Source organism: Schistocerca serialis, chromosome 6 (assembly GCF_023864345.2).
Source record: "Schistocerca serialis cubense isolate TAMUIC-IGC-003099 chromosome 6, iqSchSeri2.2, whole genome shotgun sequence".
NCBI classification, from domain to species: domain Eukaryota; kingdom Metazoa; phylum Arthropoda; class Insecta; order Orthoptera; family Acrididae; genus Schistocerca; species Schistocerca serialis.
In genome coordinates this window covers 114,731,128-114,739,824 of record NC_064643.1, presented here as the reverse complement: position 1 = coordinate 114,739,824, position 8,697 = coordinate 114,731,128, and positions in this window count along the sequence as shown.

Here is an 8,697-nt window from a genome sequence, read left to right as displayed (position 1 = left end):
ACTCTGTAGCAATTCTGGACGTGTGGGGTGTCGCATTGTCCTGCTCGAATTGCCCAAGTCCGTCGGAATGCATAATGGACATGAATGGATGCGGACGATCAGACAAGATGATTACGTACGTGTCACCTGTCAGTGTCGTATCAAGACATATCGGGTGTGCCATATAACTCCAATTGAACACGCCCCACACTACTGCAGCTTTAACAGTCCTCTCGTGACATACAGGGTCCATGGATTCATGAGGTTGTCTCCATACCCGTACACGTCCATCCGCTCGATACTACTTGAAACGAAACTCGTCCGACCAGGCAACATGTTTCCAGCCATAAACAGTCGAATGTCGGTGAGACATAAATCTTTATGTCGTGCAGTCATCAAGGGTACACGAGTCGGCCTTCAGCTCCGAAATACACATCGATGATATTTCATTGAATGGTTCGCACGCTGACACTTGTTGATGGCCCAACATTGAGATCTGCAGCAATTTGCTGAAGGGTTGCACTTCTGTCACGTTGAACGATTCTCTTCAGTCGTCGTTGGTCCCGTTCTTGCAGGATCTTTTTCCGTTCGCAGCGATGTCGGAGATTTGGTGTTTTGCCGATTCCTGATATTCACGGTACATTAGTGAAATGGTCGTACGGCAAAATCCCCACTTTATCGCTACGTCGGAGGCGTTATGTCGCATCGCTCGAGCGCCGATTATAACACCACGTTCAAATTCACTTAAATCTTGATAACCTGCCATTGTAGCAGCAGTGACAGATCTAACAACTGCGCCAGACTCTTGTTGTCTTATATAGGCGTTGTCAACTGCAGCGCCGTATTCTGCCTGTTTACACATCTCTGTATTGCCTATAATCCACATCCAACTCTGCAAACGTGGCCGACGATGTCTTACTAATGTCTTACTAATCGCTGGAACAGTTGGTGTTCCCCATAAACAGGCAATGACGTACGTCGCTTCGCAACACGGACACGCAAAACAAAACACTGACAGTCCACAACGTAATCAGGCGTCACCAAGGGTGCCTGTTCACCATGATTCTATTGTTCTGTTCTTGTGTGTTTCCCATGATTAGTGAGTTGGAGAAAATTAGTTGTGACACGGAAACCAATCGTTTCCAGACCCATGTCGATACGCATTGTGATGAAAAGTATCCGGACACCCCGAAAGACAAACGTTTTTCATATTAGTTGCATTGTGCTGCCACCTACTGCCAGGTACTTCATATCAGCGACATCAGTAGTCATTAGACATCGTGAGACAGCAGAATGGGGTGCTCCATGCAACTCACGGACTTCGAATATGGTCAGGTGATTGGGTGTCACTTGTGTCATACAGACTCCTAAACATCCCTGGGTCCACTGTTTCCGATGTGATAGTGAAGTGGAAACGTGAAGGAACACGTACAGCACAAAAGCGTACAGGCCGACCTCGTCTATTGACTGACAGAGCCCGCTGACAGTTGAAGAGGGCCGTAATGTGTAATAGGCAGACATCTGTCCAGACCATCATACAGGAATTCCAAACTGCATCAGGATTCACTGCAAGTACTATGACAGTTAGGCGGGAGGTGAGAAAACTTGGATTTCATGGTCGAGCGGCTGCTAATAACCCACACATTATGCTGGAAATGCCAAACGACGCCTCGCTTGGTGTAAGGAGCTAAAACATTGGACGATTGAACAGAGGGAAAACCTTGTGTGGAGTGACGAATCACGGTACACAATGTGGCGATCCGATGGCAGGGTGTGGCTATGGCGAATGCCTGGTGAACGTTATCTGCCAGCGTGTGTAGTGCCAACAGTAAAATTCGGAGGTGGTGGTGTTATGGTGTAGTCGTGTTTTTCATGGAGAGGGCTTGCACCCCCACTTGTTTTACGTGGCACTATCACAGCATAGGCCTCCATTAATAAGTACCTTCTTCCTTCCCACTGTTTAAGAGCAATTTGGGGATGGCGATTGCATCTTTCAATACGATCGAGCACCTGTCCATAATGCACGCCCTATGGTGGAGTGGTTACACGACAATAACACCCCTGTAATGGACTGGCCTGCACAGAGTCCTGACTTGAATCCTACAGAAGACCTTTGGGATGTTTTGGAACGTCGACTTCGTGCCAGGCCTCACCAACCGATATCGATACCTCTCGTCAGTGCAGCACTCCCTGAAGAATGGGCTGCCATTCCGCGATAAACCTTCCAGCACCTGATTGAACGTATGTCTGCGAGAGTGGAAGCTGTTATCAAGGCTAAGGGTGGGCCAACACCATACTGAATCCCAGCATTACCGTCGGAGGGCGTCAGGAACTTGTAAGTTATTTTCAGGCAGGTGTCCGGATAGTTTTGATCACATATTGTATAACATGATTTCTTCGTCTACGTGCAAGGAATGTGTCCTGCAATTTGTGCCGTACTTGTTTGTTACACCCCTTGTATGCATCCATCACACTGACCTATAGTCTACTCCATATACTGACAGAACTTCCACACATCGGCAAGGAAAGGGGCCAATGTGCACGAAGAAAGAACACTGTCCAACAGGCTGCTCAGCCCACCGTGTGGAACTTCAGCCAGTAATGATATACAACATTTTTTTACATAATCTCGAGAGGCAGGTACACACAAAAATGCTACTATAATAATGAAATACACACCTCGTCGTAGGCTCATGATTGTATCCGAGTTTTCATTTCTTTCCTGCATTTCTGTTATTAAATGGCTATTCAGGTACAGAGATGCCTATGATGGCTTAGGCCAATTCTAGCACGAAACATGCGGCCACGCACATTGCACACAATAGAAGGTGAAATGTGTGGCTGGGCTTGGCGGAATGTGCGTATGCCACATTTTTCGTTTCCCTGCCTCCGTCGTTCCTACTCAGAATGTAAGACAGCAGTTGAGGTAGTTGCGCGCCAACGTTTACGATCTTCTGCTGTGGCGCACCTGTTACTTTGGTCAATGCTCAGACACTATAGATTCTCCTTATAGAGCTTCAGAGGAACACGACGGAGCCTTCTACCTGTGCTTACTTCACCATATAAAATTTGTTGAGGAAGTCTGTTGTTTCTCATCCTCCGGACATGGACAGTTCACCAAACTTGCCTTCTCAAGAACCGTAGTGTTTGATATGAAGTCATCCCCATCAGGTGTCCATAATGGTTCTAAGCTTCTGTTGACTGAAACGTTCTAGTTTCTTAAGATCACGGCGATATAGCGTCCACGTTTCGCAACCATAGAGTAGGGTAGAAACAACAATTGCTCGATACACCATGTGTTTGGTAAATAGTGTCAGATCTTCATCCAGGAACACTCGATGTAGGAGACATCCGTAAGCAGCATGCGCGGCATACGTCCTGTTCTCCACGTCCTTTCCCGACGAGCAATTAGCTGATAACACATTTCCCAGATAGAGGAAGTGATCTGCTTGTTCCGAAGATGTACTGGAAATGAAGATATTGAGATCCGGAAAGGCAGTTTGAGGAGTTGGCAGTGCTAGTGTCTTTGTTTTTTAGATGTTAATGGTCAGGCTAAACCGTCTGTATGGAGCACTGAAACAATGTACAGACATCTGCAGCTCTACACGTGTGTGAGCTGCAGAGGCATTGTCGTCAGCATACTGTAGTTCAGTTACCTGAGTGAGACTTGCGTACCTTTTAGAGTGGAGTCCGGATTGATTAAATATCCCCACATCTAATCTTTATTTGTGTTCCACTCCTGCGTTGTTTGCAGACGATATCTCCTAAAGCATGGCTGCTAGGTACAGAGCACAAATGTTGGCGCGAGGACACATCCTTGTTCGAGCCCATTAGTGATAGAGTATTTGTCAGATGTTTGATTCTGATATCGTACTTGCCCAGACGTTTCGTCATGGAAATCTTGGATTAGTTTAACAAGTGTTCAGGGCAGCCAAAATGTTTTAAGACCTTTCATATAGCTTCTCTGGGCACTGTAAAAAAGGCCTTTTCTCGGTCTTAGAACACAAACAGTGGAGGTTTACGTTGTTCCCTTTACTTCTGCTGCAGTTGTCGCGCACAGAAGAACATATCAATATTTCCTCTGGAGGGGCGAAATACGCACTGAGATTCAGGAAGTACAGTCTCGGGAAGAGTGTGGAGGCGATTGAACAGAATTCTAGGAACAATTTTACCAGCCGCAGCGAGAAAGGATATACCACAGTAACTACCGATATACACCAGCACAGGCAATATTTAAGTTCAAAATAAAGAAAGCTAGAATCACTTTGGTGGACTAGCACAGTCCTAGAAATATGGGGGGAAATGCATAAAGTCGTTTCAACGACAAAATATGCAAAGTAGCAAGGCTTCTTTCTAGATGTCGTCGGCCTTTTATTATTTCTCCTCTCTCACAAGGCTATGACATGGAGGTGTCAAACTGGAAGGCGGTGCTAATGACTGTGGAGCATCGTTTACACGGTGCGGCACGGACCGACGAACTTTATTTTGGTGGCAGGGTATTAATTACATACTGTCAGATATGTTGTAACTGAGTGCTACTATTAATTCAACCCAAAATCCATGGCTGTGGAAAACTGGTTTTCTTGCTATAGTATGATGGCAGTTGCATTCTGTAACTATCAACTTAAACACTTGCTTGACAGGATGACACTAGAGCAGAAACGTGGCAACACAATAACGAATAACCAATAACTTTTATTAAGAGTATGTTACAAAATGGTACTTAACTTTGGCACAGTTTGATGCGTGGCGCTTGAAGTCACATACCTAATGTAATGAAATCTAAATAATTTTGCTTTCTCTTTTTAGTAAACGACATTGTCACTGTGACTGAATATATACGGCGGACACTCTTAGTTAGCTGTCCTATTACTCTGGAGATAGTGACTGCTAAGTCGGAATGTAGTCTTGCAGGAACTACACTGAGTTGGCTGCAGGCTCTCAACGAAACTGTCTAATACCAAGTGCCCACGGTACGTCGTGTTTTGCGCCTGTCGGCAGCGGGATTTTCATGTCCACCAGTATAAGGCAGAAGCAATATAGTCCGACGTCACGCAGAAGCAGAAAGTGGTCTGAATTTGTGAGCACCATCTAAAGGCTGCTGCTCGGAACTGAGAGGCAACGGGTGAGTGGCTGAGCCTGCGTGGTGGCAGCCTCTCGCGGTGTTCCTTGTCTACACCTTAAGCCTGGTACACAACACATACTAAACAAGGATACACTATGTGATCAAAAGTATCCGGACACCCCAAAAGCATGTACGTTTTTCACATTAGGTGCATTGTGCTGCCACCCGCTGCCAGGTACTCGATATCAGCGACCTCAGTAGTCGTTAGACATCGTGAGAGAGCAGAATGGGGTGACCCGCGGAACTCACGGACCTCGAACGTGGACAGGTGATAGGGTGTCACTTGTGTAATACGTCTGTACGCGAGTTTTCCACACTCCTAAACATCCCTAGGTCCACTGTTTCCGATGTGACAGTGAAGTGGAAACGTGAAGGGACACGTACAGCACAAAAGCGTACAGGCCGACCTCGTCTGTTGACTGACAGAAACCGCCGACAGCTGAAGAGGGTCCTAATGTGGAACAGGCAGACATGAAAAAAATGTTCAAATGTGTATGAAATCTTATGGGACTTAACTGCTAAGGTCATCAGTCCCTAAGCTTACACACTACTTAACCTAAATTATCCTAAGGACAAACACACACACCCATTCCCGAGGGAGGACTCGAACCTCCGCCGGGACCAGCCGCATAGTCCGTGACTGCAGCACCTGAGGCCGGCCGGAGTGGCCGTGCGGTTCTAGGCGCTTCAGTCTGGAACCGCGCGACTGCTACGGTCGCAGGTTCTAATCCTGCCTCGGGCAGGGATGTGTGTGATGTCCTTAGGTTAGTTAGGTTTAACTAGTTCTAAGTTCTAGGGGTCATAACACACGCAGACGACCTCCTCCTGCTGGTCGGCGGCCGTAGCCGCGAGCATTTAGAGCCTAAAGTGGAGAGAGCCATAACCATACTTACATCATGGTGTCACAAAACTAAAATGACGATTGGGCCCTGTAAATCTACATACCTGCTTCTCAAAGGCCAACTGGTCAGAAACCCTACTGTCAGAATCAATGGCTCGCCAGTTCTTCGGCGCCGCGAGGCCCGATGTCTAGGTGTAGTCATGGATGAGAGGTGGAACTTTGCATCACACATTGATACCGTATCTCAAAAATCCTTGGTTTTACTAAACAACTTAACTGGAATTGGTCACAAACGTTTTCACCTTCCACCCAACTTAATCAAATTCTATCATAATAGTATCTTGACCTCAATAGTAGGATACGGATCAGGGGTCTGGGAACACAGACTCACGACGGTCATGCCTGCCGTGGCCGTAAGAAGAGTGCAGCGGAACATGCTCCTACGTTCAGCAGGGGCCTACAGGACAACACCTGGAGGAGCGCTTTTAGTGCTAATGGGGATCTGTCCACTGTACATAAAAATCCGTGAGCAGGCCGCCTGGTACTGGGCGAAGAAGGAGAACAGGGACAAAATTAGGGAGATACTTGGGGTTTATACTGGGGATAAGAACGCTATTAAAAAGAGAGGGATCGAACTGTGGCAGGAACAGTGGAGCAACGAGGATACGGGACGCAGAACCTATGAGCTGCTACCGGACATAGAGGAACGAATAAAACTCACATTTTTCACGCCTACGAGAGGAATGCTGCACTTTCTTACTGGACATGGACCATACCCAACACATCTGTGTCGGTTTGGGAAGCAGGCTACACCCGCGTGTGACTGTGGTGCTGTGCAAGGCACCCCAGAACATGTGGTGTATGAGTGCCACCTCATCGATGAGGTAGCCAATGACCTAAGACAACAGCTACCGAACAATGACACGTACCACATACTAAGGCACGACAACACTTTCAACACCTTAAATAAACTCACAGATGAAATATCGAAAAAAGTCCTTAAGAACTTTTTAAGGTACAATCACTAAAAGCAAAAATTTCTTCACCAACTTAAGACTCCGTGCACCCTTCCTGTACCGCCGGGTAGGGACTTGGCCAGCCGATTCACGGCTGGAATCCGCCTTGCCCTGGACTAGGAGGGAGGGGGGTACAAAAAACACCGGACTGGAACACGCACCAATCATGACTTATGTAATTTATATTAGATTTAGAAGATAGGATAACACCTCAGAATAGACTGCAGCGATACCAAGTTGAGGGCCAGCCCAGTGTCAGGGGCACGCCCACTGGGATTAGCTCAGTGGGCCTGGCCAACATCCATCAGGTTTATAGTAGCACTGGCACACCCGTAACGCTGCAGGTAGCATTTAGTTTCCTTATAGATTAAGTAGTTTAAGAACCACATAGCGGTAAGATTATAATAATAAAATCACCTGTAGTGTAGAACAGAGAGCTGCATTTCTTTGTATCATTAATAGGACCCACTAATGTAGTTAGGTAGTGGGTTAAATATGTATAATGCAATGAATTGAATAAAGAAATTTAAAAAAAAGTTCTAGGGGACTGATGACCTCAGGAGTTAAGTCCCATAGTGCTCAGAGCCATTTGAACCATTTTTGAACCACCTGCCGTTCGTCGGGATACCACGCCTGCCGTGGCAGCGGCAAACATGTTAATAAGACCACTTCTGTATTTTCTGTTGTTACTCCAGTCTCTTCGTTCTTTTGTATATTGTGTATTACCCTATTATTAAATTGTACCTAATGATAATTAAATCGACACCCTAGCTCCAAACAGTCGTTGATATACTTCATTGGGGACATGTTGAAAATGTGTGCCCCGACCGGGACTCGAACCCAGGATCTCCTGCTTACATGGCAGACGCTCTATCTATCTGAGCTGCCGAGGGCACAGAAGATAGTGCGCCTGCAGGGACTTATCCCTTGCACGCTCCCCGTGAGACCCACATTCCCAACATGTCCACACCACTACATTCGTAGTGCGGCTAATAGATGTTTGCCCATCACACTCATTACTCGTGGCAGATTAATCTACCAAATCCCGTACGAGTTTGGGCATTGCGTGTCCGTTCGCACAAGAAGGTCAATGGCCGGGTAGCCACATTTTAACTAAATATGAACGTAGTATCTGTTCCCGAAAGAACAGATACCATTGATGACCGTGCAGCTTCTCTAGAATGAAATGAGAATTAAATCGACACCCTAGCTGCAAACAGGCGTTGATATACATCTTTTCTGAGACTTTCAAACGTCTTACATCATTGTACGTTGCCGAACATTTTTTCTAAGTCGGCAAATCTTAGGACTGTACTGATTTTCCTTAAGGTTTGCCTCCATTTTCTAGCGTAGCGCCAGAAATGCCTCTGATGGCCTTAGCTTTCTTCAAGTCAAACTGATCGTCATGTAACGGATCCTTAACTTTCTTTTCCATTCCTCTGTAGTTACCTCAAAAACACTGCGCTCTAGCAATTTTCGATAGAAGAAGCTCTGATATGCATACCCTCAAAATTACATGCCAGAACATGTGCTGGATGAACTGACACTTACCAATATAAGGGCAGTATAATTCAGAGCAGCAACTATGTAGAAACTGAAAGCAATACCCATATTCTATGACTTCTGCTGCTGTCTTCAGTGAAATAAAACACAGAATTTGCAAATCATGACGACTAAATTAACTGTGTGTTATGATATATTCTTACCCCTTCTACTGGATGCCACGTGGTGCCTGT